This window comes from Tursiops truncatus, chromosome 11 (genome assembly GCF_011762595.2).
Source record: "Tursiops truncatus isolate mTurTru1 chromosome 11, mTurTru1.mat.Y, whole genome shotgun sequence".
In the NCBI taxonomy this organism is placed as follows: domain Eukaryota; kingdom Metazoa; phylum Chordata; class Mammalia; order Artiodactyla; family Delphinidae; genus Tursiops; species Tursiops truncatus.
The window spans coordinates 42,071,641-42,087,868 of record NC_047044.1 but is presented as its reverse complement, the minus strand read 5'-3'; positions in this window follow the sequence as shown (position 1 = coordinate 42,087,868).

Below are 16,228 nucleotides of genomic sequence, written 5' to 3'. Positions count from 1 at the left end.
AGGACCTACAAAAACAAACCCAATCCGTTCTTCTTACCCATTAAGAAAATGGTAATAGGAACATACATATCGATAATTACCTTAAACATGAATGGATTAAATGCTCCAACCAAAAGACAGAGGCTTGCTAAATGGATACAAAAACAAGACCCATATATATGCTGTCCACAAAAGACCCACTTCAGACCTAGGGACACATACAGACTGAAAGGAGGGGATGGAAAAAGATATTCCATGCAAATGGAAATCAAAAGAAAGCTGGAGTAGCAATACTCATATCAGATAAAATACACTTTAAAATAAAGAATGTTACAAGAACCAAGGAATGACACACATAATGATCAAGGGATCAATCCAAGAAGAAGATATAACAATTATAAATATATATGCACCCAACATAGGAGCACCTCAATACATAAGGCAACTGCTAACAGCTGTAAAAGAGGAAATCGACAGTAACACAATACTAGTGGGGGACTTTAACACCTTACTTACACCAATGGACAGATCATCCAAACGGAAAATTAATAAGGAAACACAAGTTTTAAATGACACAATAGACCAGATAGATTTAATTGTTATTTATAGGACATTCCATCCAAAAACAGCAGATTACACTTTCTTCTCAAGTGCACACGGAACATTCTCCAGGACAGATCACATCTTGGGTCACAAATCAAGCCTCAGTAAATTTAAGAAAATTGAAATCATATCAAGCATCTTTTCTGACCACAACGCTATGAGATGAGAAATCAATTACAGGGAAAAAAATATATATGTATGGGCCAAAGACCTTAACAGACGTCAAAGAAGTATACAGATGGCAAGTAAGCAGATGGAAAGATGCCCCATATCACTTGTCAGGGAAAAGCAAATTAAAACAACAATGAGGTACCACTACCCAGCTTTAGAATGGCCAAAATCCAGACCACTCACGACACCGAATGCTGGCCGGGACATGGAAGAACAGAAACTCTCACTCCTTGCTGGTGGGCATGCAAAAGGGTGCAGCCACTTTGGAAGACAGTCTGGCGGTTTCCTACAAAACTAAACATGCTCTTACCAGATGATAAAGCAATCATGCTCCTAGGTATTTACCCAAAGGAGCTGAAAATTTATGTCCACACAAAAACCTGTACATGGATGTTTATAGCAGCTTTATTCATAACTAGTAGAGCAGCTCTGCAGGCGACCAGATGTCCTTCAGTAGGTGAATGAATAAAGAAACTGTGGTATGTCCAGACAATAGAATTTTATTCAGTGCTAAAAAAAAATGAGCTATCAAGCTATGAAAAGACATGAAGGAGACGAAAATGCCTATTACTAAGTAAAAGAAGCCAATCTGAAAAAAGGCTACATATGGCATGATTCCAACTACATGACATTCTGGGAAAGGCAAAACTATGGAGACAATAGAAAGAGCAGTGGCTGCCCCAGCAGGGCAGGAGATGATGAATAAGGTAGTAAAAATACTCTACATGATATTATATTGATGAATAGATGTCATTATACATTTGTTCAAACCCAGAGAATGTACAAAATCAAGAGTGAACCCTAAGGTAAACTATGGACTTGGAGTGATTATGATGTGTCAGTGTAGGTTCATCCTTGGTAAAAAAAAAAAAGTACCATTTCAGTGAGTGATGTTGATAATGAGAGAGGCTATGCATGTGTGGAGGAAAAGAGTATATGGGAAATCTCTGTACCTCCCTCTCAAATTTGTTGTAATCCTAAAACTGCTTTTAAAAAATAAAGTCTTAGAAAAAACTGAGACGTTTCTGGCCAGAATTAACTGCCTTATTTTTATCAAATCTAAGCTTTCATTTACTGTGAGTGACACCATTATTTCAACCACCACCAAAAAAAAAAAAAAAGCCAATTAATTAATGTGTGACATAACATAATAAGAAAGACACCTCCCAAATTCTCAGGTGTTAAAGGATGAAAATGTCTGATTCCCAAAAGCCACAAAACATAGCAACACAGCCCCTCAGTCATTGGACTAAACATTTCATTTATATAAATTCTCTTTCTCAGACTGTCTCAGTGTTAAGATGCCACTTGGAAGGACAGGTGAAATAAAGTTTAAGACACAGAATTGTTCATCTAGACCCCTCAAGCGACCTAACACACCCTCTTGTCATTTCTATCAAAGCCACGCCTGTATTTCATATCTCCAGGAACAAGAAGCAACCAGCAGGAGAGATCGTTTTGAATCAAAGAGATGAGAGCAGAGAAGAGAGGACCACCAAGCGATTCTCTGCCAAAGCAAACAGAGACGGGCAGAGGGAAGTGGGAAAATGACATTTCCTTCCCAGAGTCTCTGAAGGAAAAGTACAAAGACTTCATCGACCGGTATTTGGAGTTGAGACAACAGCTGTAGAGGTATGATGAGCCCCATGTGAGGGACAGGGACCTGCGAGATTTCCTCTGGCTGTCTCTAGCCTGGCACAAGACCAGAGCTGTCTCTGGCTATTCACAAAGAACTGGTGAGGGGCCAGTTGGCTACCAGGGGTATGTTTCTGTATCATTTATCACACACAAAGTGCTCTGTGGCTGGAAAAAGAGCCATGATCACTGCAGCCAATCAAGCCCGGCAGTAGGACAAGCCTTCCCCCACTCTTTCTAAGTCTCAATCCCTTCCTCAAAAGCAAACAACTGGCAAAAGCCCAGCAGCGGTCAGAGAAAGGGACCGAGGAGACCATGCAGGGTATGGTTAAGCTCGTAGAGACAGCTTGCCATGATCATCATTCACTAAGTATTTCTTCAACACCCGCTATGTTCTAGGTCTTGGGGATACAGTGGTAAACAGGACAGCACATTACATTCCAGTATTTTTGATTTGGAATGATTTGGGGCCCTGGGTTCTTCCCATCTACTTCCAGGTGCAAGGGGAGAAAACTGCCCCAGTTTGTCCCTTTGTTCAGTCTCTTCAACGGGCTCACATCTTGCTCCCCTCCCAGGCTTTCACAAGATCGGTCATGGGAACGCCGGCTCAGCAGAGCAGCCCAGGAAAACTAACAGCCCAGCTAAGTGAAGTCAGCATTTCATCATAAGTTTGGAAAATTTCGAAGTGGCTCACAGGAGAAAAAAGAAGGAGGACAGATAAGAGGGGCATGATTGTCATTAACAAGAAACAGTACAGCCTCACAGCCTCTAACCATGTGCTGAATAAGTCTGTGAAATATTCTTGGGAGGATAAACACTGATGGCCATTCAAGCTGACAGTGGGAGCTGGACAGTTGACATTTACAACAATGCTCAATGCAAATCAAGGCACTTGCCCCCAGAAATGGAATTTCATAGATTTATCCTTTGAAAGGCTGTTTCTCTGACTAGTCTGGGTCAGCAGTTAAGCTGAAAGAGAAATATTTCTATTATGTGGTAGATTTTTCCAAAGCCTCTAGCTCATTAGGCGAGAGAGGCCTTGAAAAAGTGTGATTCTGGTGTGGTCGTCAGGCAAACAGAATGAGAAAACATCAAAGCGCAATCCCACCTCCAGAAATGATGAAAACAAATACTTCCTCTGAAGTCACTAATGTTCCGAGACGGGGGTGTCCTCACAGGCCAGGTGTCCTGGCAGCATTCCAGTTCTGCAAAAATTGTTTCCACATGCTCCAGTAACTCTCACAGAGCCACCTTAAAGAAGTGAAACTTTTCATGCATGCCACCGCTGCTTGCCATCCCAGAAATGGATTAAAACTCAGAGCCTCTCACTAGTTGGGTGACCTTGAAAAGCCACAAAGCCTTAAGCAAACCCTCATTGCTTCACACCTGCTGCTCCCTCCACCATCCCCACAATCAGTGATTCCCAGATGCACTGTGTTTTATTTTCCTCACAGCACTTAATATTTGAAATTATCTCACGTATTGGTTTGCTTGTTTATCACAGTCAGCTTCCTGAGATTAGAGACGGTACCTGCCTTATTCATCTCTGACTCCTTAGCACTTAAAAGGATGCCTGGGGGCTTCCCTGGTGGCGCAGTGGTTGAGAGTCCGCCTGGCAATGCAGGGAACACGGGTTCGTGCCCCGGTCTGGGAAGATCCCACATGCCGCGGAGCGGCTGGACCTGTGAGCCATGGCCACCGAGCCTGCGTGTCCGGAGCCTGTGCTCCGCAACAGTGAGAGGCCCGCGTACCGCAAAAAAAAAAAAAAAAAAAAAAAGGATGCCTGGTACCTACTAGATGCTCAATAAATATTTGTTACACAAATAAATGAAACTTATTTAAATTATTTGAGCAAAAATTCTATAATAATAAGAGTAATAATACAAGGTAATCACTGCCTTATAGGATTCTTTGAAAGATCAAGTGAGATCATGTTAATAAAAGAGGAGCCTGGAACATTGCAAGGTGCTCAATAGATATTAATTTAATATTAATATTAATATATATTAGCATTCCTAATTCCACAAAGCACTTTTCTCGGGTAACTTTCCAGAAACAAAAATTCTGAAATACTTCATACTTAGATATGATTAACTAATAACTGTTTAATATACCATATTTATAACATTCTAAGCCCCCATCTACTGAAAATGCATTATAAATTTAATAAAACTTGGCTGGGTAAAAACGCTATAATATATTCATCACTTTTAAAGCATATCAATTTCAAAAACGTAGAAAAACTTTTAAAAATAGATATGGTATTACCTCTCCTTGGGAAAAATAAAGGTAAGTTTTAGCACAAATGAATAACTCTCTAATTTCAGGTGCTGTGATTGGATGGTGGGAAAGATCATGGGGGAAAGCCTTCCTCACACCTTGAATTAATAGCATCCGATGCTACTTCCTGGCCCGAGTTTGGAGTGTGAGCAACTGCTCTCACTTTGAGACTAGGAAGTAAGCAATGTAATGAACAGACATACAATTAACTCTTAATTAGCCTGGGGTCAGGAACTGCTTGACTAGTCAAACACCCTGCGAAATGAGATGACTAGAACGCGGTAGCTGGAAAGGAGAGAGCAGACTAAAGAGATGCCCTCCTTTACCATGTGTGGGACAAAGATGAGCTCAACTCTCTTTCATTAAGTAGAATCAGATGTGTCTACTCTCTAATGGAAATGCTCACTTGTGGATTTTTAGTTTCTTTCTTTCTTTCTTTCTTTCTTCTTTCTTTTCTCTCTTTCTCTCTTTCTTTCTAATAGTCACCACGCCGTACATTACATCCACAGGATTTATCTATCTTATGACTGGAAGTTTGTACATTTTGCCCACCTTCACCCAAAACTCTTTTTAGTTTTATCCCCTCATCCTTCCAGCATTCAATCCCTGGGCAGCTGGGTTAATGACCAAATAACAGGGTGACAGGAGAACAAGAGGCCTGGATGGTCCAGCAACTTAACAATCAAGACGTAAGTGACCCATCCCCTACTCACTCATGAGTGTCCAGTTTCTTCCACTGAATGAAAAGTCCTATGGGCCCATCCATAGCATTTAATGCGCCTCCTCTTCTCCCATTTTCTCACTAATCACCATCAGTAACAATGAGAGTTCAAAGGTCCTGGAATAAAGGCTGGGGAGAGTAGACAGGAGGCATTTTCCTGTAAAAGCCTTGTCTCTGATGTCCACACTTGAAGTGAATGCCTCCCATAATGAGATGTCAGTTTATTTTTTTTTTCCTTTGGATCTGCACATAAAAAAGGAGTTCAACTGGCAGACAGCATCTTTAAGGGGTCCAGACTCGGCGCACTGGGATGCCCTGTCGCTTGTTGGCGGTGGGGGAGATCACCAGCAAGTCACAGCCTTCCTCCTGCACGTCTTTGTCCCTCCCTGACCTCTCAAATAACAGGAGGGAGCGGAGAGAACAAGGACAACATTTAAAGGTAGATTTCTAAATGGAACATCAATATATTACCATGAGCCATCTGCCAACTCCTGAGTCTGGGGAACCATTATATTTTCTGAGACGGGGAAAGTGGGCTAGTTCTTGGACAGAATAAAAATACAAACAGCTTCAGTGAGCTTTACCCACTGACCTGTCTCAAAGCCCTTCAACAACAGGAGGAATTTCCAAAGCTGTGAATCCATCTAAGAAGCACTATTTCTAGGAAAGACAAAACCAGGTTCAGATGGAAAAATAGAGCTTAAGTTTTGTTAGGGTTTTGTTTTGTTTTGTTTTGTTCAGATGGAAAAATAGAGCTTAAGTTTTGTTAGGGTTTTGTTTTGTTTTGTACGCTTTGTTTTCCCTAAAAGAAGTCTATAAATCAATTAGCTTCTTTGTGCCTTCCTGTGTACAATACAGGGCAAATTGCATGAAAACCTCCATCCCTGTCAGACTGAATAGCAGCTTGGGTCTGAGTACCGCACATCCAAAAGGCGGCCATGCGTGGGGCATTACAGCCTTTGCAAGCGCCGGCTTGGTGTCCTGAGCAGCAAGCTGAGATGGGCTTCCCGGCCCAGCCAGGCACACCTCTGCCGCCCTCCACTCTAGCTGTGAACACCAGCCCAGCATGCATGTCCTATGACACAATCCCACTCCAGAGTCCTCTGGAGAGACCCCATTCAGATAACTGGCCAAACAGATAAGCACATCAGGGGGTCACCCATCCTGACTGCAAAACAAGTCAGCCAAGTGGCTGCGAAAGGAACAGAGGATGTCACCGAGAGCTTTGCTCTTGTACGTTTAAATTCTATTCTGCCTCTGACCACGTGCATCCAACACAATTGAATGTCCTGATCCAGATAAAACCGTGTTTGTTCCAGGGCTCTATTGGGTAAATAAAACAAACAAAAAACCAAAAACGCTTCCATCTCCATTGACAACAGTTTTAGTTTGTTCTCACGTCTTCCCAATACAATAAAATAGGATTTTTTAAATAAGTGGATGACCTCTTTACAAAATGTGATCAGCTAACAGCTAATTTGGAGCAGTGGAGAGCTGATTGTATAAGCCACTAGCTCAGTCTTAATACTGTTGGTACAAATAGGTATTTAAACTACTTGCTTACCTTGTTATCTGTTAAGGTTTTACTTCTGGTCAAGTGAAGTCTTCACTGGAAATGTAAGCTCAGTGGTTAACTGAGGGATTTAAGATCTTATAAAGACAGCATTTGTTACTTTAAATTGAGCCAAGAAAGCATGAATGCCTTAGATCAATAGCTTCAAACTCTAGGGACCCACTGTAAGAAACGCGCTTACATCACAGCCTAGTACACACCCTTACATGGGTGTGTGACTAAAACAGAAGTTTCACCAAACAGAGCTCACCCTGGCCCTTTCCTATCAATTTCTTCTTTATCAGAAAATGCTGTTGCAAGTTGAAACTCACTATACTGAATTGATGACCCACTAATGGGTTGAGACTAGCAAATTTTTTTTTTTGGCTGCGCTGGGTCTTTGTTGCGGCACACGGGATCTCTAGTTGTGGCTTCTCTAGTTGCGGTGCGCAGGCTTAGTTGAGGAATGTGGGATCTTAGTTCCCCGACCAGGGATGGAACCCAGGCCCCCCTGCATTGGAAGCTCGGAGTCCCAACCATTGGACCACCAGGGAAGTCCCGAGACTAGAAATTATTTTTAATCTTGCTTTAAATTATATCCAGGGAAAAACTACTAAAACTCTCTTTCTATTTCTCTAATACCTAATGCCCTCTCGCTCAAAGCATAAATATCCACATATTATCTGAAATACACTGTTATGTTTTTAGGATAAGAAGTGGTAAGGGGTGGGGAGGATTAAAACAAAATAGTACAGGGAATTCCCTGGCGGTCCAGTGATTAGGACTCAGCGCTTTCACTGGCGGAGCCTGGGTTCGATCCCTGGTTGGGGAACTAAGATCCTGCAATTCGTGCAGCATGGCCAAAAAAACCCCACAAAAGTACAAACCAGAAAGTACTAGTTGAAAACTTTTAAGGAGATTGAGAAAATAGCTCCAAAAGTTGTCTCATAATGCTTCGTTCAACCAACAGATTCTGAGCTCCCCACCATGGACCAGGCGCTATGGGAGGCTCGTAGTGAGGAAGGAAAGAGAGGGAAGTAACAGGACTTTTTGCTGCCTGCGTATTCACCACCTCAGACCCTTTACACACAGCCGGGGACCAAAGGAACAGCCTAGGCCAAGGCTGCCCCTCTGCTTCCAGGAGACGGATGCTTGGAGTGCCAGGCCCTCACACAGGGTGCAGCACGGAGGCCTGGGCTCTCCTCCCCTTGCCTTTCACGGGGAGGGAGGAGGGACCCCCTAGAATGGAGGTCCAGCCTGAAGCAACATGAAATTTCTCTGGCCAAGCCCTAGTTACTCATCTGACAAAAAGCAGAGAAGGGAAATTATTTATATTCAAGAGTCTAAATTTTACTATTGATAAATTGTAATTTATTTTCTATCCTGGCAGGAATAGTTTATAAAGCACATTTCCCAGCTTCACCTTTCTCTTTCCATTTCCTCTCTTGATAGGAAAGAAGGGAGGGAGGGAACAGAGAGGAAAAGGATAAAGGAGAAGGAGGAAGAGGAGAAAAGGAAGGAGAGAGGGAAGGAACAAATGAACAAACGAAGGCAGACAGGGAGGGAGGGAAATACTAAAGCTAAGATCTAATCAGATCTCAATTCAGTTAAACCCAGAAAATTTTTCCTTGTATCCTTACTGTGGAACCTTCATGGCCACATGGGACCAAAAGTATTTGGAATCTTAGCTAGTTCTTTTTTAAAATGCAAAGAATAGAGTGAAACTAATGTAATTTATACTAAAGTGTAAAATGCATCCTCAGCGCCTTTCTAGAAGCGATAAAGAGTAATCAGTACAAGGCGTGAGGCCTACCCAGCTATTACCATTTTGTCTAAAATAGGCCCTAAGGATTTCCTACTTCTTAAATCATTTTATGGATCATCCACCCCATTGGCTCAGTTTCTGCCTCTTCTTTCAATCAATCCAAATGTCCAAAAGCACCCACAGCTAACATTAGTCTTTTCCAAAACCACTCTACGATGCTTGGGGAGGGGGTGGGGAGGGCCATTAGGCAGCCAGGAAAACAATGATTTAGCAAGGAGGGCAAGCAAAGACTACAAATATTTTCCAGAGAATTAAACATAAAGTGAACTCAATCTCTCTCCATTTAATTACAAAGGGCTTCCAGTCTTCTCTTTTTTTTTTTTTTTTTTTGCGGTACGCGGGCCTCTCACTGCTGTGGCCTCTCCCGTTGTGGAGCACAGGCTCCGGACGCGCAGGCTCAGCGGCCATGGCTCACGGGCCCACCCGCTCCACGGCATGTGGGATCTTCCCAGACCGGGGCACGAACCCACGTCCCCTGCATCGGATCGGCAGGCGGACTCTCAACCACTGCGCCACCAGGGAAGCCCCAGTCTTCTCTTAATGACATCTTGATGCTCTTGAAGATCACACTTCAACAGAATGCCTGCTCTGTTTCTGTTGCCAGCTTACATGTGAGCATACTCTCACCACAGGCAGGTGAGGTTTCCAAGCCAACGATGAGAAAAGTGCTTAACTTGAGATGAGTCTAAGATAAGTGTTTGCACTCACACCCGTTTTGATCGGGCAGATAAAACATAATGTTGGATAGGTTATCAGCAGGGCTCACTTTATAGAATTTTCTTCTCTCAGCAGGAATCTGAATTTATACAAGATCACATTCAGAATTCCTTGATGTCAGCAAGATGGGAAATATATATAAAATATATATACATATATGCACATATATACATTAGAAGCCCATTAAAAACTTCGGCTCTAGGGCAAAATGAAGCCACATAGCCCTCCCTAGAAGTAAAAACATTCTCTGTGGTGGAAATTAGCTTGATGACAAGGAAAAGCTACAAGTTACATCCATGTTCCCATAGAAGAAGGGCACCACCAGTGTGGCGTTTGTCACCAGCCAGAGCACCTGCCTAGGTTAGGTTTTCTCTGAGAATAGCCATGTCACAAACGTGCTACTAAGAGTCAGAGGAACTGGGCTTCAAATTATCCACCTTGCCCTCTACCAGCCTAGTGACACATCAGGAAATCTCTCTTGGCCTCTGTTTCCTCAAACACACAGGAGCACAGACACATGAACTGTCATCTAAAAAATGCCAGTACTTGATTAAATGATGTCTAAAATCATTTTCCATTGATAACATCCTGTTTTGAAAACAGGAATCATTTTAACTCCTAATAAATAAGTGTAGGTTAAAAAAAAAAACCCAAACTGCCAGAGTTCGAACACAAAACAAATGCGCCTTGAGTTTGGAATGGAGGCTAACGTCACACCAAGGCTCGCGACTTCCAAGCCAGGGTCATTCATTCCTTCCTTTACTCAGACAGTCAATAAAATGTACTGAACATCTGCTACGTACCAGACACCCCCCTGAGCATGAGTGAAGCTCAGAGGGAGGGTAAAAGATTTCAAAGCCAGCGGCTCTATAAACAGGTGGGAGGTAAAGGGAAGAGTAAAGAAAACAGAGAAAAGGAATATGTTAGCACACTCCTACCAGAACAAGGGTCCCAACATTTTTCACCATAAATATGTATGAATTTATAGAGTACTAAGAGTTGAAAAGGAACTAGAAGAAGGTGTGCTTATTTTTTTTAATAGGCTTTGGTTTTTAGAGCAGTTTTAGGTTCACAGTAAATCTGAACAGAGAATACACAGCTTTTCCTGTTTTCCTGTACAGCCTCACCCACACACACGCGCAGCCTACCCCATTATCAACATCCCCCCTCCACAGAGTACATTAGTCACAACTGATGAACCTACACTAACACACCATTGTACTTATTTTTTCAACAGACGAAATTCACATGTAACACTGATAATCAAAATATAAAACCACCATTTAATCTTTAGGATGTTTAACTAATCCGTTTCTCTCTTTCTAATGCAACCCCTCAACCCTTAAGGGACCAGAGAGGAAAGAAGACTCAAGCCGCTTCTGAAAATCTGGTAATCAGCTGGGAAACCTTGGAGGCCCACAGTCAGGGGAGGAAACTCCCTTTAGTCACTGGAGCAACTGTTAACAGTGAGGACTGCTCTTGGGGTCCATGGTTACTTTCTGGGATTCTTCCCCCCAACTCCTCTCCCTCCCAACTGCTTCCCAACACACACACACACAGACACACAGACACACACACACACACACACACACACACACACACACACACACACACACACACACACACACACACACACACACACACACACACACACACAGAGTCATTCTAGCTCATAAAGCCTCTGTAAGATCTTCCTTTGACCAGGAAGTTGGAGACCATTTTCTAAGGATTCTTTTAGACCTCTGATTATCCTAATTTAGGACATGACCCCAAGATGTTCCCATGAGTAGGGACTACTAATAGTGTAGGACAATAGTGTAGGGACTCTCAGAGCTCGGAGGTAACATACCTCCCACTAAAGGATGTCATAAACTCTTTGAGTTAAACAACCCAATGGGCTAAATCTTCTTGGAGTCATTATTCAGATGCAGGTATTAAGGCTACCCAGTTAACAAGTAGCACAAGCCTCAACAGGTAGGATGTAATTCTGAAATCAGCTTAGAATAAAGATGGCCAGCTGGTGACCAGAGGCTCCTATCAGCCCATAGATACGGTCGGTTGGCTCACATAATTGTTTTTAAGGCTACATTTGATTATTCCCTCTAAGGTATCAGATTTCCCATGTCTTTTGAAAACTGGTAACACATGAGGTTGACATGCAACAATCGGCTAGAGCTAAGGACAGAGCAACTGACTTGATTAGATGGAGACTGTCCTCTCTCAAGTCTGCCTCTGTCTCCAGCCCCCAACACACACACACACACACACACACACACACACACACACACACACACACACACACACACACACACACACACACACACACACACACACACACACACACACACACACACACACACACACACACACACACACACCCCCAAGGCTCCGTGAATGCACACACAGTAAATGGGATGGCTTCACTCACTATGCAAACAGCCTGGCCCTTGGCCACAGAATACACCCTGTTCTTTGCTTATCCTGAACCTCAATCTCAGAGTGCCTACACTTTTCAGTTCATCATCCACCTACCTCCTACCTAGAGTCAACTGTTTTTATCTGTTCATTCTCACTCCTTTTCAAAGTTCTCTTTTCTGTAACTAGCATTGGCAGCTTCTAGCTGACTTTCCACCATGGTCCTTCCCACAGTGTTGAAACACTGAGTAAAGGCGCTACTCATCTCCCAGCCCTGCTGTCATTGTTCAAGAGAAGAGTAGGTATTCTGAGGGGCTGGCTGAAGGCCATGAGGCTGTCAAGTTCTTGTGAAACGACATTCATTATCATTTACCTATTTTATCAGTCCTTTTGTACCGTCCAGACCCAGAAAATAACAAGGAAAATAACCTACGCAAAAGAAGATTTCAAAAGAATACTTTTTCCTCCTAAATTAGCAGACATGAGGTATTAAATAGTAAAAAGTATCTAAAATAAGGCAGTGTTCAATAAAAACCTTTGCATTTATCCCACCTTCATTATATTATTTCTGTATCCAGAAGAATGATCTGAAAAATAACAGAGAAATGTAGTTTCCAAGGCACTGTTCTTGCATAAATTTTAAAAAGCACTGTTTGATATACAAAGATACTTTTAAAAGAAAAAATGTATTATATTAAATAAGCATAATCTTGATCATTATATATTAGGTGTTATTCCATAGAAATACAGGAAGAAAGGCTACAGCTGAAAAGGTCAAGAGTTGACAGAACTGTTTATTGCTAAATTCTCTGTGTAGCGGCCTCATGTGATCCTTATGTAAATTCATTAGGTAGTTGGTCTCAGTCTCCATCTGCCTTGCAAGGAATTCTGCTCATTGGCTAATAATGCTCTGGCAACATCCTTACCCGTGTTTACTATACATTAATTCACTCAAAAAGTAATTAGCAGGCCTAAAAGACTCAGTCCTGAGAGTCATGCTGAGTATGAGACATAGCCATTCAGTTTTTGCGTTTTAACAAACTATTTTCCACGGCATCTGGCTGAAGGTATGGCCTATGCTAATGTTTATGACTCATGTAGTAGAGGCAGGACTGTTACTGAAACAAGTTTTAAGGACTGAAATCTAAGCCATCAAGCCCCTGGGCTTCCCAGAAGCTCCAAATTTACCTTACCTCGTGCTCCTCTGCCTTTGGCTATCATAAAACACTGCTGACTGTCTTCCCCCTTAACTAATACTGCTTTAACCTTATTTAAGGATGCTGCCTAAAATTAGCTTTGTATATAAGTAGTTTAGAGAGCAATATAAAAAATGAATTCATTGCTTTGGATAAGTGAATGCATGAATTGACTGATAAAAGGCAAAGAAAATTGGAGCTTGTTAGAACTTTTTAAAAGCATCCTTCCATATAAAAACTAATGAGGGCTTCCCTGGTGGTGCATTGGTTGAGAGTCTGCCTGCCATGCAGGGGACACGGGTTCGTGCCCCGGTCTGGGAGGATCCCACGTGCCACGGAGGGGCTGCGCCCGTGAGCCATGGCCGCTGAGCCTGCGTGTCCGGAGCCTGTGCTCCGCAACGGGAGAGGCCTACGTAGCACACACACACAAAAAAACTAATTAATGCTCACTTCATCTGGTCTCATGAATAAGGATTTAAAGTCAGACAAGAGAAGTTTCTGATTATTAGACAACAATCTTCCACATTAATGGAAACAAGTCAAACTAAACTCTCAGATAGTGATAGCTTTTTCTATCTTTGGGAATATATAAAATATCAATTTATGCTGAATTCAGCTGTGAAAAGATGCTTGGCCTAACATGAGGATTAATTAGTTATCTTTGCCTGAGCACATGGTGACTTGCTGGAGGATGGGGATATGAGGAGAGAGATGACAACACCACAGGTAATGATGGTAGAAGTTCAGTCCAGGATTTGAAATATGCCATAAGTAACCTACAATGTAGATAACCTACATAAAGAGTAAAGCTAAATGACTGAAAACAGCTAGCTTCAAATTTAGCAAATTCTGTCAGATTCCGCTACGGCATAGTTTGCTCAAAGCTATACTTTTGGTCACAGCATCAGAGAAGGAAGTTAGCAGTACTGAAGACATGATTCACGAACACGGTTTGGCTGCAGTTGGAACAAAAACAACATGCTCTTTTAAGGAACTGACATTGCAGAGACTTGATGATATTCTAGGAAATGAACATGAGATAATGTTTTCAAAATAGCCCCATGATAATGTCAATGAGTAATTTCAGTTCTTATCACCATATTATGTAGTTCAGGGCAGTACTGATACTGTAGCAAGGAAAGGTGTCAGAATGTTTTAAAAGAACTGATGCTTCCCTCCCTCGCTCCAAGGAAAACAGCTGACGATGGATAAAAACTTTACACTGCTCATCATGGGGAAAAACAAAAAAGTCTGAAAACAGGTTTTGCTGTTTCTCAGCAAATAATGAACCAAAGATCTTGACCCATCAGCATACATATGTCCAGCTTTATTATCAGAGGGAAAGTCATGGAAAACAGGGCCCCATATCATTCAAGCTGGAAAAGGTTTTAAAGATCACTAGGCCAGAGCCCATACTGACAGATGCCCAGAGATATTAAGTAACTCTCCTCAACTGCCCAGCGTATGAATTGCAGAGACAGAGCTGTGGAACGAGGTCCTCGCCTTTCTCCTCTGCCTTGTGGTATTTCTCCACCTACTTAATCTATTTCCCCTCTTCTTTTATAAACAATATAGATCAGGGAAGAAAGACTGCTGAAACCCTTTTGCAAATCTGCAAAAGTACAAAAAGCCACCCACCCTGGTCCCCCTTTCTCACCTCGCATTCCCTGCTCACATATTGTAGCTCTCTCTGGGACACTTTTCCACCCCTGCCTACTTCACAGATTTCATTTCTTCTTTGATGGTTTTTCCTACCCCCAAGCCAGAGTTAGGGGCTCAGTTCCTACAGCAACCTGTTCAGACCTGTGTCACAGTATCCACTACCTTATTGTTTTCTAACCTCTGATAACCTTTCTATCTCTTACCACACCCACAACACTGTGATTTCTTGGAAGCAGTGATTTTGTCTTACTTACTTTTGCAGATGCCATTAAGCCCAGCACTTAGCGAAGATCAGTAACTTTTTCCTGAATACATAAATGAATGTTACAAAATATTTTTGCCTTTCGAGCTTTTGGAAAAAGCAGACAGGCAAAGTTGCATGATGGTACAGGACAATATATGTATGCTTATATAAATATTTTTTCAAATTGCAGAAGATCCATGATTGGGTGCTATCTAGTTTCTGTAATTTTTCTTTTTTAAGGGAGCATGAAAGGGCCTGCTAATTCCAGGACAGATAATTAGCAAACTATGCCCATAGTTTAAAATTCAAGTTAGTCTCTGCCTCTCCCTTCACAGGCTTCTCTGCCCCAAATGCTCTTCCCTCCATAGTTGTTCTTGATCCATCCATTTTCAAGGCTCAGCTCAAACACTAGCCCCCCAACAGGGCTTTCCTTGACCCCCTTGGTGACCTCAGGGCCCTTTATCACACCTTCTTCTGAAGTCTCACAGCACTGTAGCTGTACCTCTTTATTGATTGCATTCTGTTTATTTAAGTGGATAGTTTATCTCCCCTCCCCCACTAAGCAACCTGAGGGAACGGTTTCTTTCTTTATACCCTGAAGATGTCTAACACAGAGCCCTGCCCATGGCAGGTCCTTGGTAAACAGTTTTTGCATTGCTAAAAGCTTCCCTCCTTAAAGATAGCAAGTTGCAAACAGACAAATCTTTACCGGCAAAATGAGGAGATCCTTCCCAGCTGGCTGGTCCATGACTTAGGTAGCTACGTGTGTGAGCACCAGCCAAGTCAGTAGGTGAAGGAGGACAGGGTGGAGATGTGAGCCTATCATGGGGGGATTTCTCAAGGCAGATAGATAAGAAGAGCCCCTAACCTGGACTACAGGGAGAAGACTTCCTAGAAGAGAAGACTTCCTAGAAGAGATGACCCCTTAGCTGAAGCGCAAAGGTTGAGTATCAGATGGGGAATGGGGAATGACAGACAAGGAGGCTGAAGAGGTGAAGACCTAATCAGGGCTTTATACACTGTGTTAACAAGCTTCTTTCTTTTCCTGGAGGAATGGAAAGTCGTTGAAGGATTTCATATGATCAGGTAGCATTGTGGGAAGTGAACTGGAGGGTCCTAGGCAGGAGGCAGAATGACCCATGGCTATGGCAGTCATCTATGTAAGATGAAAGGAGCTTCAAAGAAAAATGTGCAAAGTGGGCTATTAATATTAAGATAAATATGAGCT